The 19,853-nt window shown below is 47.9% G+C and overlaps 1 long non-coding RNA gene across 1 annotated transcript; it reads right to left on the bottom strand.

Moving 5' to 3' along the window:
• Nucleotides 1–16,116: 16,116 nt before the first annotated feature.
• LOC114037404 lies at nt 16,117–18,019 on the bottom strand. The gene is made up of 2 exons (XR_003568438.1): nt 17,493–18,019; nt 16,117–16,634 (listed from the first exon to the last, which is right to left on the bottom strand). It is a non-coding gene; the product is annotated as an uncharacterized LOC114037404 (long non-coding RNA).
• Between the last annotated feature and the right edge of the window lie 1,834 nt (nt 18,020–19,853).

Raw genomic sequence — 19,853 nt, 5'->3', positions numbered from 1 at the left:
CTAAACAGGACAGAAGTGAAATGCTCTGAGCCCGATGGAAGGGTTGGGTTCCTGGGCAATAGCCAGGGCAGTGAAAGTCTCCTTCCCTTCAGTGTTGGGAAGATCACAGAAGGATTCCTTTGTCCAATTTGGTCAACTGAGATGGGAAAAAATGTTTTGCTTTATATTCTGTTCTTTTAAAATTTTCTATTTATTTATTTTTAATTTTTTGTCATTTACTATTTGTAATTGTTATAATTTTATTTTCTATTTATTTTAATTTTTATCATTGATTATTTATTTGTAATTTATTTTTATAATTTTGTTTTCTACTTATCTTTCATTTTTATAATTCACTATTTATTAATTTGTAATTTATTTTTATAGTTTATTTTCTACTTATCTTTCATTTTTATTATTTTCTATTATTTATTTGTAATTTATTTTTATAATTAATTTTCTATTTATCTTTCATTTTTATCATTCACTATGTATTATTTATTTGTAATTTATTTTTATAATTTATTTTTATTTTCTTTGAAGTGGGAGTACTATTGATTATTTCTGGGTTGTAGGCCTTTCAGATTTCTCACCCAAACATTTCCTATCAATTCAGTAAGAGAAGAAATTGGAAATTCCTGCCACCTTCTCGTCTCCCCCCCCCATTTGGTCAGTTTTGTGATAATGGCCACTGGTGGAATTGAGCCAGTCCTCAAAGCTCCTTCCAGTGTTGGGGGTGTGGGCTGAGAGTCCTGCTGACTCTGGGAGCAGTGAGTCTGGGCTCAGCCTCCATCTTTCTGCTGGTGCACTCTCTGGAGAATTAGGCTTTGAGCTCGTAGGCTGAGTTATTTCCATCAGACACTTTGGTTAGACACATGTACGACTTTCTTTTACTGTAAGCAAATTCCAAACTGTCGGTCTCCTGGTGGTCAGTTCAAGAGCGTCTCCATTCAACACACTTCTCATGGGTTCAATACCACTGCCCAGGGTTGCAGGCCAGAGGCTTGTCTTCATCCCAAGAGGAGGCTTCAGGAGACTGACCCAGGTGTTACAGAACTGGATGATTTGGGAAAACTCAGGTTACAGCGACCCAAACACAGACTAAGTTCCACAATCCATTCCCAAACTTTTTCAAAGCAGGCCCATGCTCAGCAGTCTTGACTCAGAGAGTCCTTGGGAAGCATGTGGTGGTCCATTCAGGGTACCCAAAGAGAACACCCACTCACCCTCCGATTGTTTGCTGGGGGAGTGGGGCTGACCAGGAGGAAGGAAGTCTTGCTATGGCTGGAAAAGAGCAGTGAGCAGACCTTAGTGTGGTGTCAATGAGCATTAGGGGCAGGAAAACACCCTTTCCTCCCCTCCCCTTGTCCCACAGACAATGCTTGTATGTGACCTGTGGCCCAGATACACGGAGTGATGAAGAGAGTTTGTAAGGCTAACCCCAACAAACTAGACTTGGGGGACAGCTGGGAAGCAGTAACCTCCAGCCTGGACAGCTGGGAGTTAGTATCGACTTCAACTTGTCAGGACCCCCACCACCACCTCACATGGGGGCAGAGAGACAACCACTCCGGGATCACGGGATCACGGTAGCACAGGGTTGTTAGCCTGGGGCTTGTGAGTTTGCTTTTTAAACTTTTTTATTGATAACTCCATTTCAGTGTAATATGTTTCCTTTGGCATCATTTAGCAACGTGCTCTGAGAAGTCTTAGCTTTCAGCTGGCTGCCACAAGGGTCAAGTACAAGGTTCAGAACCCTCGCTGTGGACTGCCCTGCCCACCCTGAACGGCGAGGCTTCCTTCCTAAAGGCGGAGCTTTCCAAGGTACTCTTTGTCTAGGGGCAGGCAGGGTTTTGAAAAGGTCCACGTTTCTAATATTTAGAACCAGGTCTTTGTGTCCCCAGCTTGGGCAGTGCACACGGTAGATGCTGGATAAACTTCTTGATTGCCTGATTGATCGAGATGGACCTTACACGGAGGCGACAGGTACAAAGCTTCTGTCCGAGCGCAGGGGTTTCCGAGATGGTTGTCTTGAATTGGGTCAGATGAAGCAGTGGAAAGAAGGCTGAATCTGGAGACTGGGGATGCAATATGAGATCCCGGTTCTGCCGCTTACTAGCTGTAAGGCTCCGAGCCTTAGTTTCCTCTTCTGAAAAACAAGGGGGTTGTTGTATTCGCCGGCCTCTGAGGGCCCAGGTATAGATCGAGGATCCTGTGAAGGTTTCGAATGGCACCATCCGGCCAAATACTGTTCCCCCCCCCCCCCCCACACCTCTCCTTCCATCCCTCCGCTTCCTCCCGCCTATACCCAGGATAGAAATAATGCCCTTGGCCTCAGAGAGGGCCCTGGATCCCGCTAGTCCAGGGGATCTTAACCTGGATTCCCCGACCTTGCGGTTTTACTCGGTTGATGACAGAATTTCCACGGAATCGGCCGCTTTGCTTTGGGTTTTCGTAGCTTCACCAGACGGCGGCCCTCCAAAGGGCTCACTGGCACCGACCAGCCTAAAACCTCCTCCCTCCCCGACCCCGCCCATCCTCCCTCCCGACCCCCAGCGCAGGGGCTGCCTCTCTTTCCTCCCCCTGGGCGCTAGGACAGGGGAGGCTCCAGAAGGCCAGAGGCGGCCGCACCGGCCTTTGGAGTTGGAAGGAGGCCTTGGCCGTAGGCTAGACTGATTCCTGCACTCCGCGGCCCTCTCCGCGGCCACCCTGACGGGCTGCGTGACATCGCCAGGGTCTCACATCAGGAAGGCGCCAGGGCCCCTTCCCACTGTGTCACCGATGGGGAGGTAGAGGCAGGAGGACCGAGGAAGCAGAGATGAGGACGGCGGCCGGGCGCAGCCTGGAGAGCTAGGAATTTGGGGCCAGAGGTACGGGGCCGCTCGGGACCCTGCCGGGTCCTCCCTCCCTCCCCCTGCCCCGTGCCCGGCCCGGGGATGCCTCCCTCCCTCCCGAGGGTCCTGACCCCTCTAATCCTCTTTAGTGCCCAGCTGGGTGAGCTTTACTTAGGCAAAGTAAACAGCGGCCAGGAACAAAGGGCCGGCGGTCGCGGCCGTGTCCCACTCTGACCCCGAGGTCGCGCCCTTTGTTCCAGCCTCAATGGCAAAGACTCACCCAAGAGCCTGGGCTAATTCCGGCACGTGCGGCGGCCCCGGGCAGGCGGAGAGCAGCCGCAGCGGCAGCAACGGAGCTGAGGCGGGGAGGCCAGAGGCTTGAGCTCGGGCATCCCGGGCCTGGGGATGGATGCCTGTCTGCTCTCGGCCACCCCCAGGTGCTGCTCGCCCTCCCTCTTGGGAGACTGCCCCAGTGAAGTAAGTGTAAGTGTGTGTGTGTGTGTGTGTGTGTGTGTGTTGTGTAGTACACCACGACTGACGGGAGATAGGGGCCTCAGTTGAAACCTTAGCTACTTTCCAGGCTCCTTCAAGACCCCTCTGCCCCCGGAGGCCTTTCCTCGTCTCATCCTCTCCGCCAGCCCGTCCAACTTCTTGGTGGTGACTGGGTTTGATGCTTACACATCTGGGGTTGTTTTTCCTCCAAATAAAAGTCAGCTCCGAGGGCAGTGGCCGTTCCCAGTCTGTCAGCATCCTTAGAGCCTAGCACACTGCCTGGCACATAGGGATACCGACTGGACCGGACATTTTATTGCTAGGGGAATTTCACAGGAGGAGAATCCATCCTCCGATGCAGATCAGCACCTCCCCTGCAGCTTAGACTTAGCTGTCTGGGGCCCTGAGTAGTTAGGTGACTTGCCCAGAGTTACACAGCCAGGTGAGATTTGAACCCAAATATTCTGGGCTTCAAAGCAGGCTCTCTACCCACTACCCCCCCCCCCTTCTCAACTGGTAGATAGTAAGATTCTTAATAAATGCTTTTTGAATGTACAAAATGAATGAAACTAAAGGGGATGAGCTGTGCATAGAGCTTCAATCCATCAATCAACATTGATTGTGCCAAGCATGGTGCTAAGAACTGGAGATACAAAAAAAGGCCATCTAGTCCTACCTCCAATTTGCAGTTGAGGAAACTGAGGCCCAGACAGGTCAAGTCACATTCCCAAGGCCACACAAGGAGTCAGGAGCAGAGCAAGGCTTCCAACCCCTGATCCTCTGACTCTCCATGCGTGGGGCAACATTGCCTTATTAGGTCCCTTTTAGCATTTTGATCAATTGTCCAATGACATCATCTCAATAAATATGGCAACATGGACAACTTTACCTTATAAACATATTACCAAAGGCAGCAATATAATGCCTAGCCCAGCACCTTGCACCTAATAGGTGCTCCTAATAAGTAAAATTTTAAGTGGCTTTCAAACTTGCATAGTCCAACTCCCTCATTTTACAGAAAAGGAAACTGAGGCCCATTGAGGGGACCTGTCTTGCACTGGGCCACAGATCTGCTTGAAGGTACCTTCAGGGACTGATCCCAAGATGTCTGACTCAGTGGCAGGCCCTTCCCATCACTCGGAGCTGTTCAGTGGAATTGAGGTGATCGGTATTTCAAAAGGAGATGGTGACTGCATATTTAGAAAAGACAGACATCTGGGGCCAAACAGGAAGGAACCAGTCCTATTTCTCCAAGATTCTCCCCCAGCTGCCTGCACATCTTGCTCATCACATAGGTCTATTACCTAACTGGAGGCTGGAAATGAGGATGGCATTTTAAAACAATGTCTTCCAAATATTTTAGGTATTTATTGAAACCAAAGGGTTTGATGGCCATTATCCACAGCACTCTGGCATGTAAACTTTATTTAGGGAAGGTATACAAAGCATATGAAAAAATATTTATTGTATTTTCCCCTTTTACTCATCCAAAAGTGGTCTCTCAGTGCATTACTCTGTATTCCTCTGGGAAATCTGTACAGTGGAAAAGATGGTTCAGGAGAGTATAGCAGGTTGGGAATAAAGAAGAAATTCCATTTTGATACATTTTGAAAATGGAATGGACTGTTTTGTAAGATAGTGAGATACCTGTCACCAGAAGTATTCAGGGAGGGAGTTGGGCAACTACTGTCAGGAGAGAGGAGGCTTGTCAAAATAGACTTCTCAGACTGTCGTTCAGTGAATCTGTGAAATGGTTATGATATCTTTGGACCTTCCTTCCTCTCTATGAAAGAAAGAAAAAGGAAGGGAGGAAAAAAGAAAGAAAGGGAAAATAAGAAAGAAGGGAGGAAGGAAAGAAGGAAGAGGAAATAAAAGATAAAGAGAAAGGAAGGAAGACAGAAAGGAGGAAGGAAAGAAGGAAGGAAAGAAAGAAAGAAAGAAAGAAAGAAAGAAAGAAAGAAAGAAAGAAAGAAAGAAGCAGGCCTTTCCAGACTTTGGGTTTTCTCCCCAGATAATGGGAGCATTGCAGGGATGGTGGTGTGAGATTAATGGAGGCAGCATTTCATTCCAAAAGGAAACACCCAGGGTGTCTGAATTCACAAACTGGATCGTCTATTGGGAAAGGTTGTCCTGGCTGGTGTCCAGAGACAGGGCAGAATAGTGTAAAGAGCCAAGCTCAGAGGCATGGTTCCCAGCACAGAGTAGGTGTTTATTAAATTGTTGACTTGATCCTCTCTGACTCAGTTGCTTCCTGCTTGCCTGGCAAGTAAATCCCTTCCCCTCCTCAGGGCCTCAGTTTCCCCTTTTGCGAAATGAAGATGCCCTGGTGGACAACCCTACTGAAGGCCAAGGAGTGTCAGGATGGGTCCTTCTAGGCCTGCAGTCTGTGTCTGCTTCTGTTCTCCCTGTAAGAAAGAACTGAGCAAAGAAAGGGATCTCCCTCCCCACTCCTCCCAACCAAAGAGGATCCACAGATTTCTTCCTCATTTCTGTCAAGATGTCCAGTCACTCTCCCTTGTCAGGGCTCACTCAGTCCCTGGGCATTCCTGACATCCCCACTCCTTTTTCTGGTAATGCTATTTCAGGCTCCAGAGCCTTCTCTCTCCAGGTGTGCTGGGCCCCAGAGACCCTCTTCTGTCAATGCCTCTTGTGGGTGTGGGGTCGATAAAGGTTCTGGGATGAGGTTTTTAGATCCTCCCTGGCCAGGCTTCCCACTTTCTTTTTCCATTTACTCTGTCAACCAGGACCAGAGTCAGCACTTAGAGGGTTAAAAGTCCTGAGCGAGGATCCGTGGAGGCTATGGGAGATTCCAACCATGAGAAACACCTACTGATGGCAGGACATGCTCTCATCTATGCAGCCCTTCCTTCTGACCCTGAGGGATTGACCCCACTGTTCAGTTGAGGAAACTGAGGCTCACAGGGGTGAAACTTGCTGGAAGACCCACAGCTTGTTAACTCAATCCCAAGAGCACAGGTTTATAGGCCTGGGAGCTGGAAGGGGCTTTGGAGATAACTACCCAATCCCCATTTTACAGTGTGAAAACTGAGGCCCATAGAATGCACTGACTTGCCTGGAGTCACACTGGTAGTCAGTGGCAGGCTGGTGCTTTGTTTTCAAACCCAATGCTCTTTCTGCTATGATGTTCAGCTGTTCCCAGGATGTCAGTGACAGGGGGGTGGGTGGGAAGTCGCTGGTGCTCCAGCACTGCCTGATGGAGAGGGTAGCATTTCTCAAAGGGTTGGCAACAAAGGAGTTAACATGATTCCATTTGGAAAACCACATGAGTCTTGTGACGGCATGATGCTGTGGCCAATACCTGTCCTAATTCTGGGGCCCGTCCTTCTACCCAGCTCGAGTCTCTTCTGTTCTATTCTGAATGTACGGCAGGCAGCCTCTGCCCATTCCAATGAGGTCATTGTGGCAGGGCTGCTTTCTGGCTATGCAAAAGTCCAAAGATAATGAAAAAGGACTCTCTCTCTCCCTCTCTCTCTCTCCCTCTCTCTCTCCCTCCCTCCTCTCTCTCCTCCTCCCTCCTTCCTGTCTTTCTCTCTCATTCCCCCTCCCTTCCTCTCTCTCCTTCCCTTTCTCTCTCTTTCCCCCTTCTCTCTCCCTCCTTCTCTCTCTCCCTCTCTCCTCCTCTCCCCTTCCCTCCCTCCCTTTCTTCTTCTTTATCTTCCCCGCCTCTGTCCCTCCCTCTCTGTCTCTGTCTCTCTCTTCCCCAATCCCAGCACATGGTCTATACTTGCACATACAATGATCATAACCTGAAAAAAAATCCTCTCAAGTCAAAATACTTATTAAATTGCAGTAAGATAAAATTCTACTCATAAAGAAAAAATTAGTCATAGTTTATGATGGGGTATAACAATGGCTTGGACATATTGCTACTGGAGAGTTTGCAAAAGAAATCAATTCTACTATATAATGGGTGAAAAGACCAGTGGGCTGTGAGCTCAGGACATGAGGGCTCCATTCCCAAGCCTGCCAGTAGCTTCCTGTGCGACCTTGGGCAATCGCTTTCCCTTTCTGGGACTCAGTCATCTTCTCTATAAACCATGGGGTTGCACTAGCTGTTCTCTAAGGTTCCTTCCAGATCTGACATGTTAGGTTTGATATTGGAAGGTCTCTCCTAGCCCCGACAGTCTCTGTTCTAAGGACCCTTCCAAGCTCTGACACTCTTAAGGGTCCTTGTGGTTCTAACAAGAACTGAATTGTACATAGAATATTCTGGTATATACTTGCACAGCCTGTGATTTTGTCATTCTGTGTCAAAACCTTCTCCACTGGAGGTTTGAGCTGCCTCAGCCATGGAGAGTTTATCACTGCCTTTTTGAGAAGGAAAAATAAAGGAAGAAAAAAAAGAAAAATCTACACAACTTTATTATATATTTAAAGGGAATAGTAAGTTGTACATAATGGATTTTCAGTTTCGTGTGCAAACATCTTTTTTATTATATTGTTATACTGTTATGGAAATAACAGTATATTATTATATATTTATTATACTGTTACTATACTATTATGGAAATGCTTATTTTATTCCATAAATTAAAGATAAAATGAGAAATTTTTAAAAAGATGAACATATCTAATGACTAGTGTCAAGGAGGAGAAAGAAAGAGAGAGAAAGAGAGGAGGGAGAGACAGAGAAAAGGAAAGAAAGAGAGGAGGAGGAAGAGAAGAAGAGAGACAGAGACAGAGACAGAGAGAGAGAGAGAGAGGAGAGAGAGAGAGGAGAGACATCTGTGGGATTTTGTTTCAACTTGATGCTGATGAACCAGCTAGACATATCATGCTACGTGACCCTGTGTTATCGTGTCTGAGATGGAATTGGTGGTGGCCATGGTCATGTAGGTTGTGTGTGGACACAGAATGCTCAGTTTTGATTCATGGCACAGAAATTGCTTTGAAATCAGAAGTCATCTGACTTGTGATTCTGTTTTGGGTGTGGAGTGCTTGGGGAGAAAGATTGTCTCCAGACGAACCCTTCCTCTTCCCTCCTTTCCTCTTCCTTTCCCCTCCCCCACCTGCCAGAGTTTTCCTTCACAGTCTCCTCAAGACCTCTTGGTGTTCTCGCTGCATCCAGATACTGGGCTCCATCTCTTGAGATGGGACCTTGGAGGCTTCAGTCCTGAGTTCTGTTATATTAAACATAACAAGTCACCATTCTGGGGTGGAAAGAGACATGAATGGGTTTAAAGTCAGAAGATGGATTCACATCCTTGTTTTCTTTCTAGCCATGTAACCTTAGGAAAGTTAAGCTCTTCAGGTTAACCTCAGTTTCCCTACCTGTCAAAGGCAAGGTGAAAGGAGGAGAGCTGAACCCAAGGCCCACCCCAGTCAATGACTCAAATTCAAGAATCTGGTCCCTTGTAGTTCTGACCTCCCTGCACCTTTATGCAGGAGATGACCTTGCACTGTTTGGTGCTGCTCACAGATTCAATTAGGAAAACTTCCTTCCAATGAAGTGGGGAGATTGCCATGGCCCCCACCTCTGTACGAGAGTCATGCTCATTTTTGTCTTTCAATCTCATCGCAATCTCTTGGGGGTTATTTGAGGGACCCTGGGAGATAATGGGGGTCTTGGTCTCCTCAGAGTGAAGAGACTGGATTCAATGACCTCATAGGATGGTTTCAGCTCAGACACCCCCTGTTCCAAAGGACCTCTCACTTCTGCTAGCCTTTGGTTCTAGGATCTCCCAGTTTGTTCTTAGGATTCTGAGCCCTAACGTTCCAGGGGCAGAAGCACTCCTGGGAGGGCTTGTTTGGGTTGTCGGGAGCCCTACGTACCCCTTCCTGAGACAGAATGATTCCAATGATTCTGTGCACACCCTAGCTGTACACATGTGGTCTCTATCGGAACGCCCAGCCTGGAGCGTAGCCGGGGCTGGTATCACTGTTTTTCTCTGCCTCCCTAGTGCCTGGCCCAGCAGCTGCTACCCCGGAGTCACTATATGCTTGTTTATTAATAGATTTGGCTCCTCATTGTCTTTTTCAAAGAATTCTGTGTTCCCATAGGCATTTTTAAGTGATTGTGGATTCTGGCATTGAAGGAAGGTGACTATATCTTCTATCAGTTTTCTCTGTGTGCCCAGAAAGATTGCTGAGGGCCTTTTCCCAAAATATGTCTTTGTGGAGTGGTCCAACTTCACAGAGTCCAAGCCTCTTGGGGCTTGGGGACCGTCCACCAAAGGGTACACACCCTATCTATATCACTTACTCCTTTCTGGACATGGGGCAGGAGCCACTCTGGGTCGATAGCTCAGGCCTGTGTTGAAATCCCTCAAGGAGAAAAAAGATCTTTCTGCAGGAGCCACACCTCAGTGGAGTGGAGGTGGAGGTGAAAGGAGGAGAGCTGAACCCAAGGCCGGCCCCAGTCAGTGACTCAAATCCAAGATCCTGTTTGTTAGAAGCGATTACTGAGAACTGAACTCTGGAGTCGGTGAGAAAGCCTAGCCAGGGGCTTCTGGGCATTTCTTAAACAATAAATGTTCCAAAGTTGAATTGTGTAAAAATCCAGTAGGTTCTTGGTTTTGTCCATAATAAATGGGATATTTCTTTCTGGATGTGAATCTGCATTAAATCTTTGGTTCTTTTTGGAGGGAAAATGATTTTTTTTGTTCTTTCTATTCTTTTAAATAGTTGTAAGTCTGTCAATGAAAAAAAAAACATGTAACTTCTTCCTTGGTACTTACTACCCCATCCGTCTCTCTGATAAGTAGGTTATTTTTCATCCTTAAATATCTCCAAGCCCCAAACCACTGCTATAGGGCCTTTGGACTAGCTTTTTGACCTGGGAAGGAGTAAGTCTCACCATTTTCTTAGATTTGGAGTCTGGTATACTTCTAAGCAGACAAAACTGAGGGCCAGATTGTTAGGGAGGGCAAGCCTGAAAACCGACCAGGCAGTCGCTGCAGCATTTACAGCTGCTAGACTGGGAATTTGTATTTCCCTATTTTTCTAGAAGTATAGCAAAGTTGAGGCTGGAAGTGGTGTGTGTGTGTGTGTGTGTGTGTGTGTGTGTGTGTGTGTGTGTGTGGTGTGTTTGTATGTTTGGGTCTGTGGTTTGTATGTGTGTGTATGTGACTATAGTGTGTCTCTGTGTGTGCTGTGTTAGCAGATGTGCATATGAACATATGTACCACGGGAGAGAGGAGGCTTTTCTCTGCACTTATTTATCCAGGATGGTGTTCCTGAAATGGAATGTTCCTAAATGCCTGACTTTGGTTCCATCGGGGTTCACTTCCCTGCTGCACCCCCGGGGAGGCTTTGCCCTCCAAGCAGCTTAGCTTCCACTAATTGCTCTCTGGAATAATTCTCTGGGACGCTTCCTCTGGGGAAGTCTCCGCCCGCCGGCTCGCCCGCCGCCTCTGTCCCGGGCAGATCCAGCGTGGACCTCGACTGTCTCTGACTCGCGTTGTTCTGTCTGGTTCTTGGTCTATACAAAAGGACGTGTGCTTTATCAGTATAGTTAATGGACTCCCAGCTGAAATAACATAGCTCTGGGCCTGGTTCCTGATGCATGTAAGGAAAGCCTTGTACTTTGGATGACAGCGCTGACTGCGGATGAATGCATTCACATTTCGCCGGCCAGGATGCGTGGAGGTGAGACCCACAGGCAGAAGGCGATACTTCCCAAAGTTTCTATTTCAATTCACTGTTCCACTGGGCTTTAGTCCAGAGCAAGACAGGGTCAGGCTTGAGCCGTCAGATTTCAGGGAAATAAGTTCCTTTGAAAAAATCTAAAATGAAAAAATCTAGATTCGTCTACGGCAACTCCCCCCTCCCCCCAGTAAAGCCCTCTTCCCTTCCTGGAGACACATTTTGCTAGTGATTTTTCCCAAGACCGACATGATTTCTCTTTTCAAGCTATCTAATGTCTCATCTTTTGTTTTTCCTCAGAAAGGACACCAGAAATAGTTAAATACCTGAAATCACTATTGACTGACTATAACTATAAGCAGTGCCAGAAATCAGAGAGAGAAATAGCCCTTTCTACTGGGAGACGCCATTTTAATGAATCTGAGAGAGAGCATCAGATAGGAGCAAGAGAAAATCTGTCAGTTTTTGGGAAGGCAAGATGACAGTTCTGAAGTACAGTGGGTGACATCCCTTCTCCCAAACCCCAGAAAAAAATTAGGAAAACAGGGCTTGGCCCAAAATAGCTGTGTCTCTTTGAAGGCTCGGCTGCAATTTGAAGCTCCTATCTTCTGGAAGGAAATGTGCTTTCCAGCCTCCCATGGACAAGGAAAATGCAGCTATCTCATTTCTCTCTCTATCTCTATTGACATCTATTTATTCCGTATGCCCTCACACATATACACATGAGCACAAATGCCTTATTCTCTTGGTGTATGTTTATACCACTTAGAAAAAATAAAAATGAAGAGTTAGCTGGTTTCTAAGTTGTATTTCCTTTTAAGCTATAATATATCATACTCACATATAGCATATGCTAAAATAGAAATGTATCTATTTCAGTAACACATAATAAAAAGATACATGCAGCAGATAATGGAGAGATATGTAAGAGATATACATACATGGACCACATAATGAAAGATATGTGTATAATATAATGAAAAAATAAGATACACAGATGTAGCATATAATGAAGACATATAAATATATAATACATATATATATATATATATATATACTCTTACATAGCCTATAGTGAAAAGGATAGATAAGATGTACATACATACATTTGCAGGATATAAATATACATATTGTGTTTATATACATATATAGATACAATAGATATTTACAAGGTAGCATATAATAGATAGCTAAGATACATATACACATAAGTAGGATATAATGAAAAAATATATACACAAATGTAGGTTATAATAATAAGATATATGACACACAGTGTAAAATTGAGATAAAGAAGACAGACACAGCATAAAATTTAAAAAACGATATCTGCATATGCAGGCTTTGTTGACACTGTACACAACATATGTGTGCACATGTGGAGTATAATGCATATATGTGATAAATGCTCCCAAGGAGTAGAAAATATGTAGCTAGAGAAGATACATCTATGTCTATACAAATACATAGGCATGTGCGATAGAGTGAAAAGATACAAACTCTATGCACATGTTTCGCAGAATGAAGAGATAGGATACACATGTAATATATAACGAAGACATATAATGTCCACAGTCACAGGTAGGCTACAGTGAAGAGATACATGGAAAATACACACACATATAATGTGTGACATATAATGAAGAGGGAAGCTGAAATTTTGTCTTAGATTTCAGATTATCCTTTGCCCACTGGAAGTTTCTAATTTGGACTTTTATTTTTCCATTGTGGAGCTGGCAGCCACCAGTCCCGAGACAAAAGAACCATCAATCCCAGGCCTGAGTGTGTTTTAGAACACTCTACAAATTGACATGTTTTTGATCACGAAAGAAGCAATGTCATGTTTTTTCGCCACTCTTTCTTATGACGATTTTTGCAGGCAGAGGAGGGGGCTGCTCACTGAACCCAGCCCCTGAGCTCTCCTTCTTCTTCTCAGATCCACTTGTCTGCTTGCCAGGGCACACATTTGTGTCGCTAGCACTTAAATGCCAAGTTTGCTACAAACCATTATTGCTAAAAATGGAGTGGACGAAGCAGATGCTTGGGAGAAATGCTTCACTGTGTTTTGAAGGAAACACAGTCCCACATTTATGGAGCCTTTTTGCAATCTGAGACACTTTAAAATTCTGAGTTGTTTTTGCTGCTTTGCTGGGTATGTGCTTTGGTTTTACCTTCTTCCCACATTTTTTTTAAATACATGTATATCCACATGCATCCATCTAGCTCTCTGGGAAATTGATGCCCAGAAGTCTTGGAATTATAAATTCCAAGAGTTCACTTCTTATTAATGATTAGGTGGGGCAAAATGGAATTTCCAATGTACAAAATTACTTGGACCTGAAAGCAAAAACTTATCTGATGGTCAGCAAAATAATAATAATCATAAACATTAAACTTGTTCCTAGATTTTGTCCCCCCACTTTCAGATTATCTGTCTGTGTCTGCCTATCTATCTACCGATCCATCTATCTATCTATCTATCTATCTATCTATCTATCTATCTATCTATCTATCTATCTATCTATCTATCTATCTATCTATCCAGGCATAGTATGCTTTTGGAAAACATTTACTGGGGGCATTGGAGCAGCTGTCTTCCCAAGGGCACCATCTCTGTAGGCACTAAGCTTAGGGGGCCCACTTTGTCCACCCTGAGAGCAAATACAGAGTCGGAGGCATTTGACCAGGGTGAAAAACATGTTTTCTCTTGACTATGAAAATAAAGTTTTAAAAGTTCCCCACCTAACCTAAATTGTCCAACGAGGTTCGTCCTTCCCCATTTGTTTTCCTTACTTTTTTAACAATAATGTACTGTACCTTAAATGCTATAATATAGGTTTGTGTGTGGAAGAAATCTCCGACATGGCTGAGAAGATAAACTGAGGTCACTCTGAAACACATGATCTTGATTTTGTAAGGGGGGAGTAGAGGAGAAAACAGGTCACTTTCCTTGACCTCTGTAGCCAGTTTTTACAAAGTGTCTTTCCCTGAAAAGTAGCATGTACTACTATAAAATTCAACTAGCCTAGAATGTCACACATTTTTACCAAAGTGTATGACATACTCTGAATAAAATTAGACCAGGGAAAAAGAAAAAAAAAATTTTTGGTGGGGGAAGGGTGGATGGGTAGCAGGAAGTCCCTTGCTGAGATTTCCATTAAGCAGATTTTGTGATAAAGGGGAAGAAAATAACTCACCCCCAAGATCTAAACACACTGGAATATCACAACTCTTTTGAGCAGTATTTGGAAAGATTTGACCTCATCCCTTGAGAGCTACCCTCCCAAAGGCAAAGACAGGCCATTCACAGCTATTTGGGATCCAGTGACGCAAAGTAAATATTTTAATATTTTTTAAAAAATTACTTTTAAAAATCTTTTTGCTATCACTAATGACAATATATTTTAATTTAAATATTATAATAAAATGATAACAGAAAATGGAGAGGGAAAAAAAGCACTGACTACTACTCATCTGGAATTACCTGACTGGTATCAATTATTTCTGAATAAAGCTGAATTTGACTTCCCAATTTGCACTCATAATTACATGGAAATCCCCACCAGATCCAGAAGAGAAAAAAAAAAAAAGCTACATTCCCAAGGACAGCCTTCTGCTTAGTTCCAAATAAAAACTGAAGGGAACGGCCAGCATTCAAATGCCTTCTTCCGAGGAGGGGGAAATCATCCTCCAGCAATAAATAAAGGTTAGCAAGAAGATCATGGAGACCCAGAGATTTCAGGTGAAAGTTACAAGGCAGAGAACTGGTGATGAGTCCCCAGCTTTAGCAGGAATGGAGTTATTAAGCTTGTACTGGTGCTAACAGCCTAGAGAGGTGAGTATTCTTTGGGGATGGAAGAAAAGTCGCTTGTACTTTGTAGGGCAAAAAGAACGAGCTATCTCCCCGGTGCCTTCTCTCTCTCTCTCTCTTTCTCTCTCTCTGTACACACACATGCGAAAGGTCAATGTTTTACATCTCAGATTTAAACCAGAAGATTGAGCATATTAATTTCTATGAGCTAAGGTGCTTAAGAAATTGATTTAAAATTAATTCAAAAGGAGTTTTTGGTTGCAATGCATTTTCCTTATAATTATATCTTATAAAGAGCAGGCATTTTCTGTATCTGCAATGGGGCATGTGTGAACGAGCCAGGTGCCCATGTATTTTTGTAATTAGTTACTAAGGTGTTTATTAATTGACTTGATCTTCGACTAGTTACTTCTCATGCTCTGTCATTTCGAAGGTAGGGGAGGAAGGGAAGCATAGAACTAAGAAAATCCAGTCGCAGCGGGGAGGCTCATTCTCCGTCCTTTTTTTTTATGTGGTTATGTTTCTTTTTTTTTTTTTTCTTTTTTCTTTCATTTCCTTTTCTGGTTTTTGAGACGGGGGAGGGGAGGGGGGGAGTGGAGCACTGAGGAATCGGGCTCTTACACCCAGACACACAACAGCAAGCTCCCTGAGAATGTCTGAGGTCCTCGACCTTCCTCTAATATTGGAAAGCCACAAAGTGGCTTTAATATATTTGTCAGGAGGTAGACCAGACGAGACATATTTGGGTTACGGAGGTGGGGGGGCGGCGGATATTTAGGCTGTTCTGATGCTCGTTAGGGGTTGGATTCCTTTTCACAGTTAAGATTGTTTGGGAAAAAAGGAGGCTGCCGGAGCCTCTACTCTCTCTCTCTCTCTCTCTCTCCCCCCCCCCCCCCCCCCCCCCCCCTCTCTCCCCCTCTCTCCCTCTCTCTCTCTCTCCCTGTGTGTGTGTTTGTGTGTGTGTATAGACTCAGGATGAAGCAAGCCTGGGCTCTTTGGGTGGACAGCCACGTTGGCCGGGCCAGTCTCTTTAGCCCTTGTCTAATCCTTTGAATTTCAATTGAGTAAAAATAGATAAAAATTGTGCAGGACCACGGAAGAAGGGAGTTTTCATCAAGCTTTTTGCTTTTTGTGAGGAAATAGAAACTGGACCGTGGAGGAAGATGGAATGGCTGCTGTCGTTTTCATTAGAGAGGAATGAATGCTTTTTTGGGGGGCGTGGAGGGTGGGTTGTTCTTGTGAGTGTGCCTGTGTGTGCGTTTAAGGTAGGGCTGAGCAGCACTGGCTGATATCCTTTTTCTCATCTTCCTATCGAGGGTCCTTAGCTCTGGCAGCTCCAATAAACAGCTATCCTAGGAAACTTTTTCTTCCACAGACAAGCTCAGGTATTCAGAATTTGGGCATTCATTCATTTATTACATATATATGTATATACATATAAACAATATTTGAGAAATGAACGCGTGCCTGAATTTCAGGGAAAGCTTTTACCTGTGTGTGTGCAGAGGAGCAGGACTGTTTGAACAGAAGGAAGCAAAAAAGAGTGCCTTTTACTACCCTGCATTTTCAAGTCAAACATTGGGCAACACAGCAAGATCCCCTAGAGGAGCTTTGGGGACATCGAGGGAAGAGGGAAAGGAGCTCTGCGATTGTCTGGGACTCTGGGGCCCCTTCAACCTTTCCCTTCTCATGTGGCCTCATTCCCCTCTATAAATATTGCATAGCAAAGGGGAAAAACCCAACCGAACCCAACCAGCAGCCTGCCACACAGCCTTTGGTCCGTAGCAGTGGAGTAGAAGCTATCCTTTTGGGCTGATATCTGTACAGAGCACAGCGTGCCTTCTCTCCTCCACGGGATCAAGCTGAGAAATCAGGCCACTGGCAGAACAAGTAAGAGGACACCCGAACCCGTCCTGAAATGGAAGAGGACAGACACCCCTCAGTGTGGGAGGGGGCTGGGGGGAGGAGCCGAGAGACACTCAGCCTGAGACACTGAGGGCAGAGAGACATGCGGGTGCGTGAGGGTCCTCGTCTTTGTACTGTCTGTGGGGCTAATCCACTGTTTAATGAAGTTTCCCAGGAAGGAGAGGGCTGGCAGCAACTTTTGAATTTACCAATGACATAAAAAGTATATATATTTTTCTTCCAATGGGCAGGTTTCAATTGGTAGACAAGAATGGTGAGATGTGACGTGGAAGGGTACTGGATGGAAGGAACGCTGATGTGTGCTGGGGCCAAGTACCAGAAACTCTGTTGCTATGAGAGAGGAGGGTGTAGTGGAGGGAAGGGGGGGCAAACTAGAGGAAGCTTGAAGTTCTGTTCTGCCTTCTGAAAAAGGCAGCAGCTGCCCCAAGCTTGGAGCACTTAGGACGGGGGCAGTCATTAGGCTGGGAGAGACAGAGAGACAGAGAGACAGACAGACAGAGAGAGAGAGAGAGAGAGAGAGAGAGAGAGAGAGAGAGAGAGAGAGAGATATGCAACCCAGCCCCAGTTCTCCGACAGTTGAAATGAAAAAGCCGTGCTGCAGGTCACCAAGCATTAGGCCAGACTGCCAGTGTGGCTCCTAACACACAGTCCCTCCTTCCTCCTTGCACTGGGACAGCTCTCAGGGCCCGAGCCTCTGAGGACACCCCGGGCTCAGGCCGTCCAATCAGGCACTCTCTCTCCCCGCTCTCTAGGTCAGATCTCTGCCCAGTGCCGAAACGATTGTAAACCTCAGTAATGATGGGGATGGGGATGGGGTGGTGGGCATGATAATCACAGTTCCCCACCTTTCCAGTTGTCCGGCTGGGACTTCTGTCTCTTGGGTAAAGTTGGGTCAAATTCGTAAATGGGTCCAGTCCATCAGTATGGACTTCAAGCTTTCTCCGTCGGAAAGGAAAAAAACGAGACGTGTTTGGAGAGGAGAAAAGTCATCTTCAGGATCTGAGCTTGGTTTTTTGGTGGGTGTTTTTTGTTCTCTCGGGCTTGGGCACAAAACAGCCGAGGCTGCTGCAAAGCGCTGGGCCTGGCAGCGGTTGCGCCCAGGCGGCGGCTGGGATGGGGGAGGTACGGAGGGGGGAGGCTGGGGACAGGGTTGGGGGAGGCGGCCGGTGCCAGGAAGTTGGCTTTACAAAGCCCTACAGTGAGCTGCCAAAAAGCGCAACGTGGGGTTTGGGGAAAAGGAGATTGGGGGTGGGGGTGCCTTGTGCTCCGCCTCCCCTCCCCGGTCAGCAAGGCCAAGTGTAACCGGTCGCCGGGTCCCCTCCAGGACGGGGTGGAGAGCCCGAAGGAGGCCGGCAGCCCGTCTGTCAGTCACGGCGTCCCCTGGAGCAGCAGCGGCGGCCCGGCGGGGGGGCCCGGGGGGGGGGGGGGGGGGGGGGGGAGGGAGGGGGGATGGGGAGCCGGCAGAACCCGGGGAAGCGAGGGCGGGGCGCGCGTGCGCGCACACGACGGGGCGCGCTCGGACTCCCCCGGCCTGGAGCCGCGAGATGGACGAGTTCGGTCCGGCCAAGGTCAAGTCCTCGGACGCCCCTCCCCCCGGGAGGGTCTGGCTCAGCCTAGGAGTCCCAGCCCCGAGTCTGTGGACGCGCGCGCTCCCGAGTGCCCCGCGGGCACGGCGGCGGGGGCGCGCACCCCAGCTTCGGCTCCTGCGACTCAGGGTGGATGGGGAGGGGGTGCCGCTGGAGGAGCAGAGCTTGTGTACGGGGGCCTGGGCCTTCAGGCCTTGGGGGGGAGGCTGCCCAGAGGCGGCGGGGGGGGGGGCAGCCTGGGCTGCGTGGGGCTCTGCGCGCGCGCGCCTCCTACGGCGCGTCCCCGCCGCCGCCACGCAAGCCTGGGCCCCCTCCCCCCTCGGTGGGCAGCACCTCTCCCCCCCCTCCCCTTCTCCGGGCCTCTCCCCTCCTCTCTCCCATTCTTCTTTCTTTCTCCCTCCCATTCTCTTGCAGCTCTGGCCGCCCTTCTCCCCCTCCCCTTGCCCCCTCCCTGCCAGCCTCGCCCGGCCCTGAGATGGCTCCTCCCCGCCCCGCATGCCAGCCCAGTCCGCAGCCCGCAGCCCCCCACTTTCCCCTCACCCAGCCCGCAAGTGTACAGCCTGGGCTAGCCACCTCCCCCCAGAGCGGCCTGAGCCCGGGCGAGGAAGGCGCGTGGTGCCCGGGTTTGTCTGCCGAGCCCACCGCGGGCGCTGCGCCCAGAGGCTCCTGGGCTCGATGGCTGAGGTGGGGGTCATTAAAGTGGTGCTCCCTGCCTTCCCCTTGCCCCCATTTAGTGAAATGGCCTAGAATGGAAGGCGACCGCACTGCTGGGCACTGCTCTGGGCCGCGAGGTCTCGGGCAGCCTTACGGGGCGTGTGGTTAAACCTCCCTCTTTTCTATTTTTGGCGGGGTCTTTTATTGTCTCGGGTGTGCCCGCGACCAAAGTCGGCCTTATTTTACCAGTGGGTGAAGCCACTCTTCTCGCCAGCTCGCCCCTATTCTCCGCTCCCTTCTTCTCTCCTTCCTTTGGGCCGGGCTGGGCCGAGCTGACCCCCACCCGCCGAGCCTCCTCCGGGGCCCAGAAGCCCGCCCGCCTGCCCGCCTGCCTGCTGGCGCCGCTCCCCGTATCTGGGACAGGTGCCAGCTCCGAGAGACAAAAGACAGAAAGGGGGCGGTCACGGCCAGGACCAAACGGGCCGGGCCTGTGGCGGGGGGGGGGGGGGGGGGGGAAGGGTAGGAGAAGGAAGAGGAGAAAGAGGAGGCCGGGCCAGAACGCTACAGGCCAGAGCGGGGCCGGACTGGGCCGGGCCGGGCTGCGAACCGCTTGCAGCGCCCAGGCTGGGGCCCCATAGGAGACCTCGGGATGCCTCCTTCTCTCGAACTTGGTTTCAAGCTAGAGACTGGAAGAAAGTTTTAACGATACTTTAAAAAAAAAAAAAAAGCAGCAGCCCTCCTCCTCCTCCTCCTCTTCCTCCTCCTCCTCTTCCTCCTCCTCCTCTTCCTCCTCCTCCTCTTCTTCCAACCCCACCCCACCCCGCCCGTCGGATCGGCCCTCCCCATCTGTCTCTCTGTAGGCATGTGAAAGGTCTAGGGGGGCTCTCCTGTCCTTCCCCTTCCTCCTCCTCCTCCTCCTTCCTCTCTCTCTCTCTCTCTCTCTCTCTCTCTCTCTCTCTCTCTCTC

The sequence above is a fragment of the Vombatus ursinus genome, unplaced genomic scaffold (genome assembly GCF_900497805.2).
Source record: "Vombatus ursinus unplaced genomic scaffold, bare-nosed wombat genome assembly UNPS02010394.1, whole genome shotgun sequence".
Taxonomy (NCBI): Eukaryota; Metazoa; Chordata; class Mammalia; order Diprotodontia; family Vombatidae; genus Vombatus; species Vombatus ursinus.
The sequence above is the reverse complement of the archived record's forward strand: the minus strand, read 5'-3'. Positions and strand labels throughout refer to the sequence as shown.